The sequence below is a fragment of the Anoplolepis gracilipes genome, chromosome 13, assembly GCF_047496725.1.
Source record: "Anoplolepis gracilipes chromosome 13, ASM4749672v1, whole genome shotgun sequence".
NCBI lineage: Eukaryota > Metazoa > Arthropoda > Insecta > Hymenoptera > Formicidae > Anoplolepis > Anoplolepis gracilipes.
Window position 1 is genome coordinate 6,635,538 of NC_132982.1, and position 24,157 is coordinate 6,659,694.

Sequence of the window (24,157 nt, forward strand, 5' to 3'; positions counted from 1 at the left end):
TGGTATTTTGGCTATTATCTAATGCCGTGTAATAATATTAAAATATATGACGACCTATAATTCTGACATTTACATATTTATTCTGTTTCTTTATATATTCTGAAATTTAGCGTCATATAAAATTACGCAATTAATAAAATTTTCATAATGAATAACAATTATATTTTGTCTTTCTATTTAAAAAAAAGTTAAAGTAACGAATACAATACATTTATACGAATATAGTACATTTTTAAAATACAAAGGTATTGATTTAATGTTATGACTTTTTTTATAATGAAAATGACATTACGAGAGTTTTTTGATTGATTCTACTGTTGATTGATGGTTTCAACAAACTGTCAATGTCGATATGAAAAAGGATTCGTAAAAATTAAATATCATGAATATCGATCTAAATATCGACAAGCGCATCTCTTTTAATTCAAACAATATAACAATTATATCGTAGAGTAAATATATGCCATTTATTGACATACAGCTCAAAGAAATCAGACGGAAAAATTGCACCGACCAAACTTACGCAATTTGCAAATGAGATTTTTTTTGCGTCGAGAAAGAATCTCTTGACGGCGCCATATATTCCCCCCCCCCCTAGGTAGATTTCGCATCCCTCGTACAGACGAATGTAATGAGTGTTTGCATCTCGTACATCATAAAGATAAGCCCGATCACATTTCAACGTCACGATGTGGCCGTACGGGCTCTGAGAAATCGACTGCTCTCGCATATCACTTTCTCTTGACGTACCGCAATATCCTTACCAATAAATAAATGGTTTATAAGCGCGGGTCTCTCGAATATAGAATGTATCTAAAAGGTTTCTCCTTTTGACCGCAGTTTTTTTTAAAGCAATTCACAAACATGACTTCTCTCCAGAACAATCGCCATAATTGGTTCTCAGAAAAAAAAAATCAATAACGTGGATGAACCTAGAGAAAAATAGTGTTGCTGTGCAAAAGAAAGTCTTTTAACAGTGTCACAAAGAAATACAAGCCTTGTCTAATTGGTAGAGGCTTGTGTAACAAGGTATAACGTGACAGATCCAATTATCCAATCACCTGGCGACTGCTTTCTCTGTTGTGCAATGTTCCAATCTAGCTAGAGACAAGATCTAAACGTTTCGATTAAGATGCTCATACGTATTAGTTCATCTTACATTCATTTTACAAAAGCAACATTGTTTCGATCTAAAAGAGAATAATAATAGATTTTACACTTCTTTCATATTCCTTTACTTTTACGTTCACTAAAAAATTTCTTAGTAAAATATTTAAAGCAGAGCTTGCTGCGGATCTCTCTTAAAAGCTTATCTACTTTACGTAATTTAAGTAGAAGAGTATTGCATATGCAAGAAAGTCGGCTTTAAGTCGTCTTTAGAATAATATCTCGCTGTACAATAACGACGATTGTTTTTATTCATTTTAAGATATGAAATTATTTCGTCTTTGCAGATTCTTAACGGGGTTAATAATTGATAACATTTTCATTCGTATCCGTCGTATCAGTGAAAGACAACGCAGCGTCTTTTCAAAGTCCGAATCCCCGGTCGTGTCGTCTATAACGTGCACCACTACGAGACGTGATAAATAAAAGAACGTCGTAATCTCAGTGGTCGGCCGCATCTTATGTATGTATGAAGGGGTAACCGTGCCCCGAACATGCGCCGCGCGCGAGGGGTACAGAGGGTGTAGGAGTTAGGCTGTCCAAGTTGATATAGAGCCTCGAGAGACGGCCCCTCGCCGGCCTCCGACATTGAATTATTGCGACGGCTCTTGGCGAAACCGGGAACTTGTTATCCGAGGTTATGACAGTATAAAAATACTCGTCGTTAAGAGCCCCGAAGTTCTAAAGTATCGACGCGCATCGCGACAACCAGTGATTTCTCAATGAGATAGGAACGTGTCAACGCAGTGCCACTACAGCGGTCTTTGAACCAGTAATTTTTTATGTAGACTATTTAAAACTTGCCACATATTTTCAGGATATATCATCCTCTTATTAATCATAATGAAAATTCATGTATTCATGTGTACAAAAATATTTCCGAATCATAAATCGTCATTTCCTCAAATTCGGGAAATATATTAGTAGAAACAAAATCGATATAAAGACTAAATATATACAACTGTCTGCACAGTTTGTTAAATTAAGATTCTATTATATATATATATATATATATATATATATCGCTTCATTTTTAAGCCTATATTCTATTTGTTTTCTTATTATGTAATTTTCATATTTGACATATAAAAATTATGTAATCTTTTACTGTTTGATGTTAAATAAAGATAAGAATAAAAGTCAAAATGTTAAATAGCTAAATAAATAACATTAGATAGTTTAATCTCTCTTTGATTGCTACATCACATTAATATTTAATCTTTCTGAATGCTTGATTCTTATTTACCGTACTCGATATATTCTTCAAAATAGACGTTAAGTTAAAAAAATTTTTAACAGAAATGTTTCTCAATTTAAGTGATCGAAAATTCAAGTGATAAATCGTTAACAATGTATAGTTTGAAAATAAAAAAAAATATATATTATTTAAGATTTATCAAAAATTAATTAAACTCGAAAATATAATATTTTCTTTTATAGTTGTAGATTTAAAGAAATGTAAATCTTAAAAAAAAAATATTTTTTTCTTCATTGTAAAAGTCAGAATATATATAGCAATAACTGAAATTTTTGCCTAAAAGTATATATGTCACAATAATGTAAAAGTATATGTGTCACAATAATGTAAAAATATATATGTGACAATAATGTAAAGTATATATGTGACAATGCAATAAACTAATAACAAAATTAATAATTTATATTTTACAATAATTTTACAATAATAGGCACACAATTAAAAAAAACACTCATCTTTTCTTCGTATATAACTTTATAACAAATAATATTAATTATATCATTTGACAAAATTTTTACGTTCTTGCAATTTTTCAACAATTTCAACAATATTTTATTCAATCTTATAATTTGCTATACTTCGTATATGAAAAAATATTATGAGAGAATCAAAAGATTCTAATTTAGTTCTTTTCCGAGAGTTTATATATTATTGACGAATTATAAAACATAAATTGTCAGTATATAAACTTGAATATGTAAGCAATACAAACTATAAACTAGCAGATTTATTAAGCTCATTCTGAAAAAAGCATTTTAGAAAAGGAGAATACGACAGAGACTCATAAAACGTATTCGAAGATCACTGCATCGAATCTTTCACATTGACGTGGATTACACTGCTGGAAACACTCATGAATATAAAATTCGCGATTGTCAAGAGTATAATTCGATGAGGAGATTCTTGAGCTCTTAAATTGTAAGTTGAGGTACAATGAACTAGAGCTGAGTGCCGCGGGCGAATCATGAAGGTCCGCTCTTCTTTTCACTATTATTATAAATTTTAAGTTTGAATTAAAAGTCAATTACACAAAGTTTATTATAAACTCTCAGATTAGTCTCTCGTATAATTGGAGGCATTTTAATATTAGATTATATTAACAAAAAAAATTGCATACACATTTACATATATTTTTTTCATTATATTTATCATTTTATGTAGAATTCGTTAATTGAGCATTTATTAATTTGATGGGAAAATGATGAACTCTCTCTATAATAAATTAAAAAATACAAAACTGCGTAGATTTATTGCGTCGTTAATTTCGTTACACTTAATTTATGTAATTACGATAAATACGATACTTATGTATCGTAATTATTAAAGAAATATCTAAGCGAGATAAATATGTATAAATTAAAAGCTAGATCATGAAAGCAACGTTCTGGCAATCAACGATCTCTTCTGCAAACTAAATGCGAAGTGCAATTAGGCGTTTGTCGACCCGATTCATGCTTGCCGGCGCAAAAATGGAAAAGGCAAAAGAGAGAGAAAAAAAATTTTTTAAAAAAATTCGGTCTCGAGATTAGAAACGAAGGACGTGAATTTATTTCAGAGACTCCGTTTGATTTCCCAGGGCGAAAAATCCTTTTGAAGAATCGCACGATCCCCGTATCGCCCCTCGTCTTTCTCCCCGTTTTCCGCTTAGAAGTAAGCATGAATAGATTTTGACATTGCGACTGAGTCTGCCGTGTGTAAAATCGACATTTGAAATTCCATATTTCCTCGTCGTATCGAGCGCATGAATAGCGATGCACTTCGATTAAATGAGAAACTTCGAGTGCAAGCGGTAGTGACGAAGTGTCACGCAGGTAGAGGCATTTAACGGGCACGCAAATTAATCGCGTTAATTGATTTGCGAATTGCCCCGATGATTGTCTCGCGTATATCGAGTGAGGATGCGTACAGACCAAACAAGCAAATGTTCACACACGAGGTAAATACAAATAACAAAAGATGATAATGTTTGCGATACACTTAATATCGCGTCATCACTAATTGACTTATTCACATCTTTTTAACGATTCTCTCCAGACGATTTAATTTTACATCTTTCTTTTTTTTTATATATTATATATAATATTATCTAATATTATCTTAAAATAAATATATACCTACATATATATGTAAAATTAATATTTAATTTTTAGTGAGTTTTAATGTAAAAATTTATTAGAATATATATATATTTATTTATTAAACAAACTAGATCGCCTGAGACGTCAAACGAATAAGTACAAAGGTGAGACGCTAGTTTCTCGATAGTTCTATCGACTTTAAATGAGGTTTCATGTTATTCTGCAATGTTAATTTCTAGCGAGAGTATTGTACATATTATTTATTAGAATATTTATTAAACAAATTAAACTGCTTGAGACGCTAGATTTATAACACGAAATCTCATTTAAAGTTGATACTACTATTGAAATACACCGTCTCACCTCGATACATGTTCAGCGTCTTAAGCGATTAATTTGTTTAATTATTATTTTAATAATTTTTATGCATAGAACTTTTTGTAGAACTATTGCAGCACTCTCAAATCAAAACACTTAAAATCTGATAAGAAATGCTAAAAAAATCAAAGAACAAAGTAAGACGCAGCGTAAATTTGAGTTTTCAGTTTGTCCTGATTTTTTCCCGGATCAGTCTTTTAATGGTCGGTATATTTGTTTAATCTACCGAGAATTCTAGAACTATTAAAAATAAAGCCAAAGCTCTCAACAATTAATGATTTTGTACGAAATGAAACGCCAGCATCACACACAAATAAAATTGCAAGATATATATAATGCGATAATCATGTCAGAAAAAAATTAATTATAATTATAAATTAATTATAATAATAAATTACCTCATACGTAATAAATTATCTGATTGTTCCCACAAAGCCTGATGCCAGGTCTGTCCCTAATTTTCTTCATTGATGCATCTTCAAAAGCACTCACAAAACAGGCGCTACATTTTACACAACACTCCTGATTTTGGTACATAATGTTATATTGCAATTATTAAAATATTTTGATGTACAAACAAATAATATATCAACAAATACATAATCGTTAACAAACAATAGAGCAAATATATAATTTATCATCTTTATAATTTGTACAATGCTTTTACACATAAATTAATTCACATATTTTGGAACACATACCATTTTCCATATATGTACAACATATACAAGATAATATTATACACGAGTATTATGTTTTACAAAGGAATATTGTAATTATTCAAATATTTTGATGCATAAATAAATATTGTACATAATTGTTACTGCACAATAGAACAATACATAACTTCTCGTAATTCATCTTTATAATATATATGTACATATATATATATATATATATATATATATATATTATAAAGATGATGAAATCGTTCGAGATACAAGTACTGAAGTGAAACGCTTGTATATTCGCTCCTTTATAATAAATTAATTATGCATATATACCTACAGAAAGCGTTATTAATATTTATATTACACAATACTTTTATAAATGAATTTATGCACATCAATATATTTATATATTTATGTATTTTGTATATGTTGTACATGTATGGAAAATGGTATGTGTTCCAAAGTGTGAATAAATTTATGTGTAAAGGCATTAATGACTCTTTCTGTACAAACTATAAAGATGATAAATTATATATATATATATATATATATATATATATATATATATATATATATATTAATCAATCAAGAATATATATTAATATATATTAATCTAAAGAATTCTAGAATTATTATATAAAAACAAAGCCAGAATTCTTTCAACAATTAGTGAGGTTCCACGAAATGAGAAGCCAGTTACACATACTATATTATTAATATCTTTATTAATATTGCTATTAATAACTCTAAAAATATATTATGTAATTTCATTTGTATTACGGTTATTTGATGATAATGTAAATCATTTAAATCAGCTTCTCTATTTATTAACCATTTTCCTATTGCTATTAATATGTAATATTCTCATTAAAATAAATATTATTTTATCTCATGCTTTACACAACTACGCGAATTAGAAAAACATTTATCTGATTTGTTTAATCTGCTAATGCTAATTTAGTCGACTTGCTAAACTGTAAACGCGTGTTGCATAATTGCATCAAATCGCCAGGATGCGCAATATAACAGTCGTGCTAAACAATGGTGTTTAAGGAAAAAGGGCATTTTCTCTGAAAGAAAGAAACACAAAAGGAACGCGATGTAAGAATTGACCGGGAAAACTAGATGGTTGCATCGAATTAGCCTGGAAAACGACTACACTGTTGCAGAGAGCAACGAGAAGAGCGGCGGTTGATCCTGGCTCCAATAATTGCGCAGCTTACCATACATTATGTCACAAACTAGTGCAGCATTAGTGAAATGGAGCCGCACGAACATAAAATGATTACATGCACCTCCTCTAGGCCGATAGGAACATTGGGTAGATCGCTGTCCGTACTTGCGTAAGCTTTATGTAAATCTTTAATTTAAGAGCCAAATCCAGGAAATCCGGAAATCAGGAGTTTTAATTTTTGCTTTTGACGAGCCAGTAATCAAGTTTATGCAAATTTCTTTTCGGTAAATAATTAAATGTTGTAACTTAAATCTGCTCTTCAAAAATATAATAATAAACATTCTTTTGTGTCTAATATTCTACATTAAATGTTATCTCATTAAAAAATGGTATAGAGATATAGAAAAAAAATTATCTCTGAAATTATTTTCTCCAAAAAATACAATAGAAATTACAATAGAATTTTTTCTCCAGAAAGTACAACCTTTACTGCAATCATATCATTGGCAATAAAAAGCGGTTTTAAAAAGCGCTACATATGTATATGACTTCCCAACAACCGTTTGTATAAATGTGAAAATAGCATTATTAAACAGACGTTCGCGTTTTTTATTCGCGCTTGTCAAGCTAACCGGAAGTTTCGTCGCGAAACGTATCGCGTGGGTCGAGAGTATCTCTCGAGGCGGTGCGCATGCTACGTGGAACAACAACTCCATTACGGACCGCTTGTTCCAGTCAAAAGAACCCGGCGGAATTTCCCTTCATAGCCGGCGTTGAAATGCTCAACGAGAGTCGAGCGGTGCTGTATGTGTACATGAGGCCGATTCATCCACTGCCTCCGACATGGAGATACGCCAAAGAATTCCCTCTCCATTTCTTTAATGTACCCTTGAGAACTACTCAATCTCTCTCTCTCTCTCTCTCTCTCTCTCTCTCTGTCTTTTTCTTTCTCTCTTCTGTTTCTCCATTTTTATTTATCTTGCGCGCCACATTATCATTCAGTCACTGTGCAGACTGCGCATAACTTTCGCTGACTTTACATCCAATGTGTAAAAAATATGTTAGAATTAAAGAGACGGCTGGTTAATTAAAAACTTGGAATAATTATTTTAATTATTTATGATGTTTTTGTATTTATTGTATTTATTTGTCTCTTGTAATTAATTCTGAATACAAAAAATGATAATTTTGTGTGGAATCTTTCCGAATATGTAGACCTAATCGTGTCGGATAGTGCAACTATCCGTCAAGTATACGAGACGTTAAGCATCGTCCCAGTATATTATTCCATGTTTCCGGTGCGCTCTATTTCATAACCGACCGCAAGATTCGATTTGCACGCCGAGAGACGCGTTTCTCATGATACTTTATCGCTGGCGCGCGAGGCGCGGGAGGCTTCCGAGGCCACGCTTTAAGCTGCTACGCTCCTCTAAAGCGTATCCAATTTTCGAGAAGATGCAAATAGAGCTGCGAGCTGCGTCCGTGTATCTGCGGGACTCACACATACGTAAACACACACGTGACAGCTACCATGTTTCCTTTAACTCGTGGCAGCGGTTGCATTCAATCACGACTAAAATGTAGGTTTCTTATCGCATGAAAACCTGTATGCACGGTGCATCGTGGCCGCTACATATCCTGCCGCATGCCGCGCTATATCGCCGCTGCATTGCTTCATCCCTCACAGCTGCCGCATCGTTGTATGCTCATGCTGTATGCATGCATACGCTCGCTTCTATTTCCATAGAGTTCGTAAGTGAGAAGAAACGACATCAAAACGTATAACAGCGGCTAAAATTGCATAATATATATTTGTCGATAATACAGATTCATGATAATGTAGTCCAAATGGATTATATGCGCGATAGAAATGCAACAGAAATTACAAAGAAAAAGTAAGACACTATCTCGTTGTATGTCTATCATACAGACATACGTACACACAAAGAGAGGAACTATTTACATTACATATTATAATTTAAATATTTGGTCACTCATATATTATATATTGGTAAATACTCGATTTTCTGTTTTGTTGCATATTATTATAATATCTTAATCATTTAAAAAATTATTATACAAACTATTAGAAATTAGAATATTAATCTTTGCACCGGATTATTGTTTTGGCAACTTTTAACTATATAGATGGGTACTTTCGATAAGTTTATTAGTATGTAAAAGTGTTTTAAAAATCTGAAAAAATTATATACTTTTTTAACCCTTCTAAATAAATACCAGAAAAATAATTTGCTTAAATATATATTGTTATCATTATTCGAGAATATGTCGTTGTCAGAAAAATTACGGACAAAAATAAGCCACGGAATAAGGGTTAATAAACGTTTCCTATTCCTCTCTGTCTCATTTTACGAGCATAGCGTTATGTTTCAAGTTCTACAAGCGGTAACCGATAAGTCGGCGAAAAAAAAAAAAAAAAAAAGGAACCCCGAATGGCGATATATTAAATTTAATGGTATCTCTCCCGCGGTGTGTGTATAGAAAAATATTCAAGATAATAATATCGTCGACCCACCATATTATCTCTTTAAAAAGCCTCGAAACTTTTCCCTCGTGATTTTCATTCTAGATCCGTTAGCCACCAGTGTATCATTCATATTTTTTCATCGCGATCTGATAATGCCTCGCAGTTTGCGTGGTGCAAAAATTATTTCATCGCCGTTTACGCTGTATTGTTCCTCGACCGGAGCTATATCGAATACCCTCGTTCTACCAATCTTCCTGCTTCGTCGCCGGAAGTACGTTTTTCCGATCGGCTTGTGTCGGTCCTGGCCCGATTTTCCAGCGCATTATCCGCATTCCGCTATCGCGGAACCAAATATGCCACCCGATGCGTTTCAGCCTTTTCCTTCCGGATTGAGCGAACGAATATCGTTGCAGAGCGTAAGTCGTCATCTGAATAACGCTGTTGAATTTCTATCTGAATAACGCGGCATAAACAGCTTCCAAGCCGACCACATGCTTTTAGAAAACTCTAGTTGTTAATAGAAATGCATTATGTTATTTTTATAAATAATGATTATCTTGAATTTAACAACGTCACTTTACTATATAATACTTGTTTAGAATTAGAAAAAAATTATAACATCGTAATGTATGTATCTGTCTTTTCTTTTGTTCATTTATTAATATTTTTTAAAATTATTACGACTCAAATTAAACTTATTAATATAAAATTCTACATATAAACATATAACATATAATAATAATAAAAGTTATTGATTCTCGTATGAAATATTGATATATCAATAACTATATCAATAATGTTATTTAAATTATTCATAAAAACTCTCAGATTTTCAACTTATATAATTATATATAAAAGGAAGAGAAACTAGGTATAATGACATTTAAGCGATTATTCCTCTTGCGGTATAATATCGATTCTAAAATTTTTCCGATCGAGATACTGCGATTTTCCGCGCCGACTCGCAACAAAAGTAAGACCGAAACTGGAGATCGCACGAATTGTGGAACGCGCGGTGCATCGTCGCGATAAGAAACATTCTCCGGTCCCAGTGGAGAAAAGATCGCGCAAGGAAAATGGACCGTCGCTAACGGCGTGCATAAAACCGTCAAGGACGATACGTAGCACCATAGCGAGCCCGACATATCGGACGGCCGCCTTCCGAGTATAATCGTGATATACAGCCAATATCAGGAGACGCGCGGATACTGCAACGACCCCCACAAACGCGACGGGGTGCATCGAGGGAATCCTACCCGTTGGAGGAAGCGCGACGGGGCGCGGAGAAAAGTAGGATTAAGCTCGGCAGGATGTATCGCAGAGTCCTAGGATGTAGCACATGCCGCGAACGTCGCGAAATTGGAAAGTTTCCTGAGAGAGAAAGCTGCATGGTTGGCTGTGTAAACTTTTCGTCCACCATGGTCCGCCGATTATTGACCTGCCGGCTCGAAATTAACGCCTGTTTCTCTCCACGGTGGATCCTATTATCTTTAGAGCCACGCAAGTACACGTTGCACGATTTGTCTGCGCGGTAACAACGTGTCGCGGTTATGGGAAGATCATTCAAATTACAGAGAGTTAATCGATCTAAACGATTGATTAAATATTTATAAACGGTTTTTTTTACTACTACAAAATTATAGAAAATTATCTATTAATTAAATTACATAAATTTTATATGTGTATTTTAAATTGTATATGTACTTAATAAGATCCTAAACATATAAAATGAGAATAAAAAACCAATTCCTTGACAACGCCTTTAAGGCAAAGATTCATTCGAAAGCAGTCTGCGCTTTATCTTAAATTTTGCATTCCGCCCGTGTGGGAGAAAGAACGTAAATCAACATCTTCGGGATATCCTAGAGAGCGTCTTTGCACATGCACGTCTGCACAATCGTTCGCACACAGTAGTCCGAGGTGGCGAAAATTTACCGTAAGGCGTTTCGCACTGCTAGCGACGTTAGAAAGCGAGAAATCCGTATATGTACTTTTATGAAATGTAGAACTTCACACGTCTTTTTCATATTTTCGCATTTTAACCAAATTCGCCTGCCATCTCGAAAAGTAAATCTACAATAAATCTTTAACGATACCGCGTCTGTATAATGTGAATTATATTGTCTTATTTATATCAATTATATCAACTTTATAATAAATTATTTAATAAAATTTTGACCTTATTTCGCATTTATTTTCTTCTTTTATACTATTTACTTTGCAATACTAATAATCTTTATTAGGCGTTGCAAATATTTCTAAACTCGAGCCACAAATTCCGATATTTTCAATACGATTATTTTACCTTTTTTCGTTATTGAGATATACGGTGAACTTATATATTTTTTGTACTTTGCTCCTTCTAGTGTAATTCCTATAAGAAAACTTTTAGCATATTATATTTGATCGAAATGTAAAAAGTTCCTGCAATTTTTCTTATTAGACTAGTATATAATTCGTAACATTTTTTGAGAAAATTCACAATATCGCAAAATGTATTTCGACATGAAATGCATTTAATTTGTTATAGAAAATGTGAAATTTTTACAATTAAATGATTATTAATTATTTGTCGAATAATTATTATACGTATTTACTATTAATTCAGGTAAAAACTTATAAAAAGAACTTGATTAATGATTTTTAATGCATAAGTTTTGTCTCCATGGATACCGTCGATTGTTTCAAATTGTTTCAATTTATTCAATCAAACATTGATTGAAAACATTTTAAAGTAATTAAGAATTTACTTTGCAGCGAGTGCATTGCTCGTTTCAACTGTATTCGCGTTTTTTGCTATCATTATCTACTAATGTCTCGATATTATATTACAAGTTATATGCTTATATTTATTCTTTCATATCATTTTCAACAATTATAGTTTAATTCATATAAATAAAAGCTCATTCATTTGCGAGAGTTCTCAAATTATCACAAATTTACTACTGTATGTGTGTGCGACTTTAGGTTTATTTAATATAATATTATTAATTTTCAACATTCAATTTTCTTTCATATTTTAAAACGAGATTTAAGTAAATAATTTTATTTCTAAATTGCAAATTCTCGAAATGTAATTCTCTTTGCCTCAACTAAAATTTAATAAGAGATGGAATAACGAAGTGTATGATCCGAATGCATTGTGTGAGTTTGGTAATCTAAAACGTTTTAACGATACAAAGGGAGCATAATTAATCCGCCATAGCTGAAATATGATGTCGTATGCGTACCGGCACGGCCGCGTTGACGCATTCAACGATCGTCGGGATCATCATTCGACATATGGACTACAGTGGCTTGTTCGGTAATTCAATTACGGAGGCGAGCGCGCACCCGCGCGAACGTGTTTGCCATACTTGTACGACCTGCGTTTGACGCGCCGCCTGATTCATCCAACCGTGTTAACAGCGGCGCGGACTTTCCGGCGGGTTAATGGCGGCCTGAAAATCGCTGACAGAACATTGTAATCGGCCGGCAATGTCATCAGGATCGCACAATGGTTCGTTGGACTTTCAATACGTTTCGCGAGTCCTGTCGAGCATAATCGAACATCGCGAATAATCCGCGGCCGAAAGAGGCGAGTTGCTGTGCCACATCACATTGTCATACGCAATCGTCGCGTTATATTCACAACGTGTGTGTTAATCGCTTTCCCATCTCATTTAGATTGTTTCACGAACCCATGGATATTAACGACCAAATTTTCATGAATTTTACACGATAACATGCTATTCTTTTTTAGAATCTTGAGGTCAAATATCTTTCGTTTTGCTCTAATCTTATTATGATCTGCGATTCTTCTTCAAATCTAAAAATCTATTATCTCCTTGAATCTTTAATGAACTTGATGACATTCTTAATTAAATTGGTCTTTCTTAAATCTACATCTTTATGTGTATAAAAAATATAAGCAAAATTTATCCCTCTTAATAACTTACTTGTATCGAAAAATTACCGATGGCTAAATGAGTAATGCATGGTGTACTTTGACAGTTATAAATTATATTAAAAAAGAAATAAAAATTACTTTTCTGATAACAAAACTTTCATTTTACAGTTCTGCAGTATATAACATAATTTTACATTCAATATTACTATTTTTAACCGTCGCTCTCAACCTAGCTGTACAGGATTAAACTCGTAAAGTTAATATAGTTGGCTCGAGAAAAAGAGTTAAATAATACATTACAGCTTGATCTCTTCATTCTTACAACATGCGCACAATGCCTCTTGAGCAGAAGCTACAACTCAGTAAAGTTTGCGCTCCCTTTTTACGGGCTGACTTTTAATGGATTTTCCGACGCGTCGAAGGCGCCACCGCGTACACGCATGCAGCCACCATTTACATTTTCTGCTGTCGACTAATGTATTATAATGTAGCGGGTTAGAGCTACGTTCTAACGCGTCGGTGAACTTTTAATGCGGGATTTCAGGCGAGCATCGAACTTCGCGGCCTCGACATCGAAAACTTTCACGGCAACGAAGAAGGATCCAAGAAAGTATTCTTTGCGCATGCGTTTTCCTTCATTAGGCGAATGTGAGTCTTCCTATTGTATGATTTTTTATCGAATTCTGTCATCATTGGTTCTTTACATATTGTTGGTGCTCACTTTGAATCATTATAAAAATTAAATATTGTAGTAAAAGGAAACCCGTGAAGAAAATATTCTCTCATGTATAGCCAAGATTTAAAAACTCAATTACTCTGATTTTTTTTTTTAAATTGGTAATAATGCAAATTATGTGTTTTTCTTATGTAATTAGAGTCTCCAAGATTAGTTTTACAGTATCTCGATTTATTATTTATTTTTGTCGATAAATAAAGTATATCTGATTGTGAAAAACAATCTAATAGATAGTAAACCTGATAAATAAAATATAGGAAAATGAAATTAATTCTGATTCACGGAATAGCGTAAGCGATAATAATAAAATGAATGAGAATGCTGGATGCACAAATATATGGGGGAGTTATACCATAATGTAATATACTATGAAAACGAGTTCGAGAGCGAGTTGAAAACTCGTTTCGCAGACACGGCACGCCTACGATAGACCATTGTATCCGATCTAAAAGTGCCGTTTTTACGGTTCGTGCCGCGCGTTATAATGGGCGAAATGTATTCGTTAAGGTCGGTGGGCCGTTATCATGAAATATTCACTTAAATCGACAATCCTCGAAAGTAAGAAAATTTCGATAGTTCCCATCATACTCGTTAGACGTCGTTAAAATTTACTATTTTATTTTATACACAGTCTTCTTCAGGTATTTCTAAAAATTTTTAATTATAATATCATCCATTTATTTTACTTAAAACTAAATGTAAATTTATAATAAAAAATTTTATATATGTTACATATAAAAATTTAATGTATATTATAAAAAAAAAACCAAATTGTTTTTATAACCTATCTGAAATGTTTTAAAAATTGCTTGTACAATAAAAAGTTACATTTATCATTCTTTTTTATAATTATATTATTTATTTATACATCATTGTTATATCTTACTTTATTTTATACTTCTTGTTGATCGCGAAAATTACAAAAAAATACTGAAATTATAATAATCGAATCAAGAAAGAATATATTTGTTGAGATGCGTTAATAAAACATTTTTCGACTTCAAAATTTATATATGCCTTTTATTGTATTTTTAATATACGCTTTTAGAATTTAATCATTATTTAGACACTCTTTAATACGATAGTAGATTTTATATAATATCAAGTTTCGATTTTTTTGTTAGATGTATGTTGAACGTGTATTTTTTGAACAAGTACATCATTTCCCTCTTTTATCAATAAATTGTACAGTGAAAAATTTTTATCTCATAATTCGTTATATAAAAATATTTTACGAATAAAATAATTATCTTCTCATTTGTTTGTAGAATTTTATGCAATGACGTATTCAAATAATTTTAATAAATTTATGCATATTGCATCAGGATTTAATGTTCAATTTCGATTATAACGGCGATTGATAAGCCATGCACGAGGTGCATTTTAATTACAACTTCAGCACTTTATACGTCATGAAAGAAACAGCGCACCCCGTTTGAATTCTAATCCTTCCATCGACCTACAGAAGAATTTTTATCGGGGAATTATAGAATATATATATATACATATATAAATATTCTTCCTTATCAGAACTATTATATAAAAAATATTTCGCAAAAAATCATATTTATTTTATTTCTAAACATTTATAGATATCATTCATCAAGAGTTTTTTTATCATCAGTTTATAAGAACGTTGCTTAAATCAGCTAAAAACCTCATTTACTCTCAATGTTATTTATCAAAGAAAAAACTAACTTCTCTAAAGAATAATCAAACAGTCAAAAAAGACACCCTTCTATTCCGTTTCCGTGAGAAGAGACAGCCAGAACTTTTTCTCCGGAATAAAGATGCGCGTAGAAATGTCAGAGATGTGGCGTAAGAAAACTTGTCCTCCGGTCTCCCCCATAATCGTTAATGGCAGACAATCGACCAAAGGGAAAATCATTGTCATTCCGTTCCGGTGGAAAAAATAAGAACGCGATCGACGGAGGTCACCATGGACGGATCGCAAATCGCAGCAACAACGATAACAACAACGTTTATTTACAGACCAACTCGGATCAATATCGCGGGTGGGGGAGGGGGAGGGAAGAGAAGAGTGTAATCTGAAACCGTTCGATCATCCGGGAACCCCGCAAGTTCTGATAAGGATCCCAGGTCGATGTGTACTTCGCTGGCGAAGCCTTATTAGCGAAATCAGAGACTGAATTCTGCAGCTTCTCTCTTCCTCCTATCACGACGTCTTTTGACCGCCCGTCGACAGGCTCTTTAATTTCCGGCATCGGGGCGACCCTTTGTCGTTGGCTACGGATGACTAGAGATAATGGACTCGTGAAACGATCCCCCACCCCGCCCCTCTTCGCTTGCTTCGGGAGAGTTAATCGCGCGCACGGTGTATCACGCAGATTCCAACTCGAATTGCGTGTGTGTATATATAAAGTAACCGTCGGGCCATACCGTACAGGTTTTCCCTGTTATCACGCGAAACTATTTTCTCGCTCTGTGTTCGATCTCGTTTTGCTACACAAAAAAAAAGCACACTGTGTGTACATCTCACTTGTTTTTCTTAAAGGATTGTCTATAGAAGTCGATGGAATAATTACTGCAATCGACAATTAATTTTCTACATTCTTATCTCTTAGTTTTTTTAATAATATTGTTAATTATTTTATCTTAAAATTATATGATATATGTTTCACATTTATCCTTAATATTCTATAAAATCTTTTCACATTTCAAATTAATCAAATCTTATTTTGCGCAAATAGACATTTTATTAACTCGAATTGCGTGTGTATATATAAAGTAACCGTCGGGCCATACCGTACAGGTTTTCCCTGTTATCACGCGAAACTATTTTCTCGCTCTGTGTTCGATCTTGTTTTGCTACACAAAAAAAAGCACACTGTGTGTACATCTCACTTGTTTTTCTTAAATTATCCACATGAATTCGTGCAAGGATTTCAGTGAAAGTACTATCTATTTTTCTATCGTAAAGGATTGTCTATAGAAGTCGATGGAATAATTACTGCAATCGACAATTAATTCTCTACATTCTTATCTCTTAGTTTTTTTAATAATATTGTTAATTATTTTATCTTAAAATTATATGATATATGTTTCACATTTATCCTTAATATTCTATAAAATCTTTTCACATTTCAAATTAATCAAATCTTATTTTGCGCAAATAGACATTTTATTAACTCGAATTGCGTGTGTATATATAAAGTAACCGTCGGGCCATACCGTACAGATTTTCCCTGTTATCACGCGAAACTATTTTCTCGCTGTGTTCGATCTTGTTTTGCTACACAAAAAAAAGCACACTGTATGTACATCTCACTTGTTTTTCTTAAATTATCCACATGAATTCGTGCAAAGATTTCAGTGAAAGTACTATCTATTTTTCTATCGTAAAGGATTGTCTATAGAAGTCGATGGAATAATTACTGCAATCGACAATTAATTCTCCACATTCTTATCTCTTAGTTTTTTTAATAATATTGTTAATTATTTTATCTTAAAATTATATGATATGTTTCACATTTATCTTTAATATTCTGTAAAATCTTTTCAACAATCTCTCTTTTCACATTCCAAATTAATCAAATCTGATTTTCCACAAATAGACATTTTATTAACTTAATTTTACTAAATGTTATATAATACAAGAATTATGTGTATATATTATGTGCTTTCACCATAATCAAATTTGTATGCCTTGAGATATTATGCTTTGTTCACATAATATTAACAAGAATTCAGAAAGAAGACAGAGAAAAGATTAAATTTTCTCATTTTCTCATATTATACATGATCTATAACTTCTTCACTATTTTCGTTGCGCATTGCATAGAAAGACAGACTTTATGTGTCAGAAAATATATCTCTTTATTTTCATATTTTATTATAAATAAAATATCAAAAATATTTTTATAATCTAATCCTGTGACTTTATTTAAATAATTAAATTAGTACTTAGTTACATTAGTAATGTTATTTCTAACAATAAGTGAAATAAATACTTGAAAAATCCAATAATCTAACTGATAACTGGGAATTTAAAAATATTTACAGAAAGAGAGAGAGAGAGAGAGAGAGAGAGAGAGAGAGAGAGAGAGAGAGAAAGAAAGAGAGAGAGAGAGAGAGAGAGAGACAAATTTGCACTTTCCAAAAATATTACCCCTTTATAAAAAAATTAATCTCGTATCAAGATATCATGTAATATATAATAATAATACAATAAACACATTTGAAACAAGTACTTCTAACAAGATATAAAGTTAACAATAAAATGGCTAGTCTAAAATTGTTTAAAGGAATACTGTTGTAATGTTCGTACAATAAAGGAAGAAAAGGGAACTTTAAAATTGAAAAATTCTCTGGTGGATTTCTAGAAAAATTTAATTGGAGTTGAGTTTATTTCTGTGTTTTAGCTCCTTGTATCCTCGATAACATTTATGAAAAATATTATTTTTCAAAAGTACGCTTCTCTTTCCAGTTGAACAGATATGTACCTTGAGCGCTCATATAATGTGGGAAATATGTTCCACGTTATATAATTTCCACGTTATACAATACTCATGAGTTGTATAAAATTCAAAAATAATGTTATTTATTATAAAAGAAACACAAAAATTTTCACAAAATTTGAAATTTATCTATGCATTATGTAAATGATAATTTACCGCGTTATACAATTTTTTTTATAAAACTATTGCGTTATATAGGAATTTACTGTGTCGTAATATTGTATCATAATATTGGATCAATTTTGTTTTTTGTAATATGTAAAAATGACAAATTTTCAATAATAATTATATATATATGAAGAAAGTTATTTCTCTACATTATTTCTTTGTTTTTTCAAATATCGATAATAATAAAATAAAAAGTTGATTTCGCGCGGAAATAATTATACGCTAGTGTACTAAGTAAAAAGTAGTATTGCGGAAATAGTGAGGAAATGAACGCACTTACAATTAATCGAAATGTTTTCGGAAGCTCTGCAATCACATAGACAAAGACTTAATTCGCGTAAAAAAATTCAACTGCAACTCGATCAAGACAAGTTTAAAACACAATACACTCTTCAAACAGTCACGTGTAGCGTGAGTTACATGTTGCTTTGCTACAAACATGCTCCACGCCGGATAAAACGCAGTGTTAGCGGATCTCTACCAGATGTAGATAAATCTTGCAGTAAAGCGCTCTCTCTCTCGAAATTTCAGCAGTGCGAACGCACATAGGGAGATTTTTCGGCGCCTTTTGTGCGCACAATGTTACACACGTCGCTAGTATGTTTCCATATCGACAGCAAATACGAGGTGAAATATGGCTCTCGCCTTTTTCTCTTCCATATTCTTTCCATGTCACCGATTCGCGGAGAAACTGCTCTGCAACGTCGCGATATCATATATTAATATTGTCCCAGCTGCCTTACGAGAAAGAACGCGAACTCGATGGAGTGCGAAGTAAAAATCTTTTGTTCCGCAAAAATATTCCGTTGCTCCGCAAACACATTATCGATTTGACGGTATAATAACTCTATTCCTCTCTCTAAGAAAATATCATTTAGATGATTTACCGCTTTTTTCGTCTGTCGCATATGTCATATCGAGTAATAATAAAGAAAAGAGAGGATCCCTGCTCCCTATATATATCGTGAAACGCTTGATAAACATACCGACCCGATTTTCCTGGGGATCCCGAGGACAAACGCGAGTGAACTCATTTTACGCCTCAGGAAAACTAAGACCAACGTGATTTACGATCCTTCCGACGCGTGTAATCGAGACGCCGCCACTGTTTACAACTCGATTCCACGGAGACGGTTCCGCTGCGTGAAAGAGTCGTAAAATCGTGACGTAAATTATGGGACAATGGAACACGGCCTGATACACCACGCTGAGAACCATTGTATCACCGTGGGCCAGGTAACAATGGACCAGCGCGGACAATAATACGACAGAGAGAGATGTAATTATCTTCGGGACGGGAGATATTCCGCATTGTCGGGCATCAGTGCGGATGTCGGTTCTCTATTCGAGACCATTCTATGGACGAGAAGAAAGAGAGAGAGAGAGAGAGAGAGAGAGAGAGAGAGAGGAGAGAACCATCAAACGACGAAAGATCCGCGGCCAGCCAAAGTTGCTCACCGGAAACCGCTGCACGCTTCGCGGAGCTGTTGTCACGAGATCAACGTCGAGCTACAGGGCGGCCGATATTAATCACGCTGCCTTGTCTTCGTTATGTTGCGATATTCTACCGACTATTAATTATGATAAACGCGACGTAACATGTTACTTTATTATCTAACTTTTCTCGAAAACAAAGGAGTTTCTTTTTCGAAAGCGATGCACGATACTGTCTACAAGTACGCGAAAATTGAACATGATCTAGCGGAGAAACAAAATTTCAACTTTTTCCAAGAGAGTTACTCCGCGTTATTATGAATTATTAAAAATATACGAAATTATAGAAAAAATACATTCTATACTTTATTAGTAATTTAAAAAAAAATGCGAATTGAAAAGAAGATGTAAATTTTTCGCAAAAAAATATTAACTCTCTTTTTCTTAAAACCCAGCATACCGAAAAATAATTAGCACATTAAAACATACTATACATTAATTACTGTATAAGTGTCACATATTTTCTTAATTTATGCTCAATTTCGTGTGATAAAAGTCTCAGTTTAAGAAATTAGAGATAGAGACATTGTAAAGTGGCAAACTCATGTGAAGACAATAACTGCATCCGGAGACGCGCGCCACGTCAGCGTCTCTATCCTCCTTCGGCCTTTCATTAAATCGGATTCGATTCCTCGTGGTCGAATGTAACCACCGACCAACCAGATTCGCTGCTTCATTTGCTGTGACTCGAATTAAACCGTGCTCCCGCTTCTTTCCATTCGTTTTTTCATTCTTTTTCAATGGCAAAATTAACGGGTGAACAACCAATCACCATCTCTCCGTTATCGACATTTTCCATCTTTTTCACTTATCCTTACGGATTTTCGTTAAGTTTATTCCTTTCTGGGTTTAATTTTGACGTTTAACGTAAATAAATCTAACACTAAAATGCAGGAATTAAAATCAAAACAATGAATCTATTTTATCAATATTTAAAAAATGATTATGTTTTATAAACGTTCTCTCTTTAAATGATTATTTATGACTCGTAATTATCGCAGTCACAGGTTAGAAGTAGACTAATAGTTATTTTACTAATCTTTGTTAATATACAAAATACGTTCTAGAAAAATAAATTACATAACAACTAAATTTTTAAGAATTTATAATTAATAGTGCGTGTGTGTTTTTCATACATTACATTAATGTCTATATTTTATACTAATAATGACAGCATGGTTTTTCTCATTTGATAAATAACTCTTTTAAACACATCATAAGCGTGCTTATTGAAGTACATTATTATCAAGAATATTGTCCCAATATATTTATCGCTGATATACAGTGTAATCGGTACTAGTATCGTCGTGCTCCTGCATCAAAACACGCTCATAATGTGCCCAGTCACGTAGTCAATACTTGCGCTAGGATTCGATGCATCATAGGATGTACCAAACGAGACCGTTTTCCAATGTACGTGATCTACGTAAGCAGAATTTTCTAAGAATTTCGTTGGATGAAGCTTAAATAATGTTTTTGAAAATTATTTTGCATTCAGCAAACTAAAATAATCATAGAGAGTTATATAAACCAATTGACTAGAATAATTTTTCTGTGTTAAAATATTGTATAACTACATCAATAGTGATATTTTTGTTTAAAAATTGTAAATCTGCTCAACACATTTTTAATTTTAATACGTAAATTTCAAGTTTTACATCAATCTTATGAAATGCTGTTAACCTTATAAAATTATATGTATTATATATATATTTCATATAATTTCGTGTAAAATTATTTCGTTCATTGGAACGGAATTTCAACAAATACATTCTTGCCATAAGCTATTCATAACAAAAAATTCCTATGATTTTGTTTGCATCAGGAAAGCGCAGTGAAATAAAATTATGCTGGAAAGAAAACAGCATGTTCAGCATGTATTTATTCAACGAAATTGATCACCTCTTTGCATAAAATTTAAAAAAAAAAAAGAAAACATTCATAATGTAGATTGAGATAATTAAATTTGTTAAATTGTTCCGAACTAATTTTTTATTCACTGAATTATTACTAATAATAAATTAACTAAAATCCAATTTTTGCAATAATCAATAGTGATATTGGAATATATATTAATTAGAGATTTTCGAATAAAATTTGCTGATGTGTATATAATCTGTATATTTTATTAGCAACTGGTAATAAATACGATAATTCGGCAATTTTTCAACCGAAAACTTTTTTCCACACTCTTTCACGAGATAGATCACTCAACGTTTATTACATTCGTCTTTTTTTTATATATGTTCCGTTGTGTTTTGCTCAATATTCACTTCATCGAATTTTGCTTCGAGTTTTGTCAGTTTTCCATCTAGCATGCCAATAATTCCGTTCCGTTGAATCTGCCAATGCTTTCCAAACTCGTTGTCGACTCCCTTATGTATGGACTCGCTTTTACGTAAACGCAAAACGGAAATTTTCGCCCGAGGGAAAACAACCCGTGCGCCTCGCTCGCGAAGCGGATCAATTAGGCTGGGAATATTGGCATGTCTTCGCGGTTTCAGACGTGCGTAAAATTTTATAAAGAAAGTTAACAAAAGTTTTCTAATTGAAAGGAGCTGCATAAGCACATCGTTATCAACTTTAAATTTATGACTACGTTGATTTTTTAAATTAGAGAAAATATAAATTTGTTTCTTTTTTTTAGCAAAAATTATGTACACTTAAACTTGACATGCGTTGACAACAGATTATATAAAATATAATATTATATATAATCTATATAAAAGCGCTTTTATCACAATAAAATATATGATGTAAATTTTGCAAACAAAATATTGTATATGTTGTGTATAAGCTTCTTATTATTCAAGTCTTTCAAACGCACTTTAGACCATTTGTAATCCGCGATAAAATTCAGCACAGGATGCTATTTATAATTTTATATATCATGTAATATATACATATATAAAATACATTGGGATATGTAGATAAGATCTAGTAAGTGTAGTATAAATATTCTGTATAATAGATGAGGCTTGTATATCATATGTTCTTTTTGTTGTAATGTAATATATAATTTAAATTCATTAACAGTTATTATATACATTTTATGTTTTTACTTCTCTCTTATTTCTCTCCTTCATGTATGTTCATTTTATTTTTCACATTTCTCCACGGCGTACATACGTCGGCACATAAAACGCGCAATGTATGTGATCGTTACACTCGTATCAGAGCACCCGACCTTGTTGAGGTCGCGGCGCTTGTCGTTGTCTTTACGAACTTGTTGCGGTACTTAACCGCGATGTGTTACGCACACCGTGAACTTTTGTCCCCCGGGGGGTTACACGCGTTCGCTAGACGATTCAATTAGGGTCGTTCCCCTGCTTTTGACACTTTGCTCGGCGAAGGAAAAGCGCGGCGCCATACGCCATACGCGGCTCACCGCATCTCCGCGAAACGTCACGCGACATGTCATCGGCGCACGCGAACGATATGTTGCCATCGTATAATCATGAATCCGCACACATTGAGAAAAGTTTTGCACCACCTGAGTTAACCGCTATAGCTAATCTCTGCATCTCGAATCGTTGACTACGATACACGATAAAGTACGACGAGAGAAAATGTCAAACGGGTATTCTAACGACAAATATGTATCTTTGAATCTCAGAGATCGCGTAAGTTACAATTTTTGCACGCTTATATATTTTATGCAAAAGTATGTTATTTAATCTATAAATGTCTTATAATATTAAGACCCGTACGAGATCGTTAAGTATTCGTACCAGCTCATAGTACATAAAAAAGATTACATAAATACCTCTTGTAGTATTATGCTATCGTAGCGGAATATTAATTTCACTTTTATTCTGACCTTCCTCAGTCGAAGATTGACAACTAACTGAATCGAACTTTAGACCTCTCTCAATGTTATGTAGTATCCCCACTCCAATGATCGGCGACGTCGTACTAGTCAAGGTCGCTGAATATGATATAAACAATATATATACGTACGTTGTATATACATTTTCCGATTGTATTAATTTATAATATCTCTTTCTCTCTCCCTCTCTCTCTCTCTCTCTCTCTCTCTCTCTCTCTCTCTCGCTCTCTCTCTCTCTCTCTCTCTCTCTCTCTCTCTCTCTTGTCGAGAAAATAAAATTTATTTTCAAGAGAAATGTGTATCAATCAATATCTCTTTATCTTCAATCAGATTAAACTTTGCTTTCATT

General features: G+C 32.8%; 1 protein-coding gene and 1 long non-coding RNA gene across 9 annotated transcripts in view; one reads left to right on the top strand and one right to left on the bottom strand.

Annotated features, from left to right (window-relative positions):
• The window catches only part of LOC140672214 (uncharacterized), a 214,800-nt gene extending 190,814 nt beyond the window's left edge, over nt 1-23,986 (bottom strand). For 4 of the 8 annotated variants that reach the window (XR_012047858.1, XR_012047857.1, XR_012047859.1 and 1 more), the window contains exon 1: nt 23,746-23,975. This is a non-coding gene — a long non-coding RNA (uncharacterized lncRNA). Of the gene's footprint in view, nt 1-23,745 lie in introns of all 8 variants that reach the window. The other 4 variants (XR_012047854.1, XR_012047856.1, XR_012047852.1 and 1 more) reach the window with 4 other exon arrangements.
• Dpr1 (defective proboscis extension response 1) overlaps nt 1-24,157 on the top strand; it is a 307,741-nt gene that overhangs the window by 12,273 nt on the left and 271,311 nt on the right. The gene's annotated exons all lie outside the window — the stretch shown is intronic.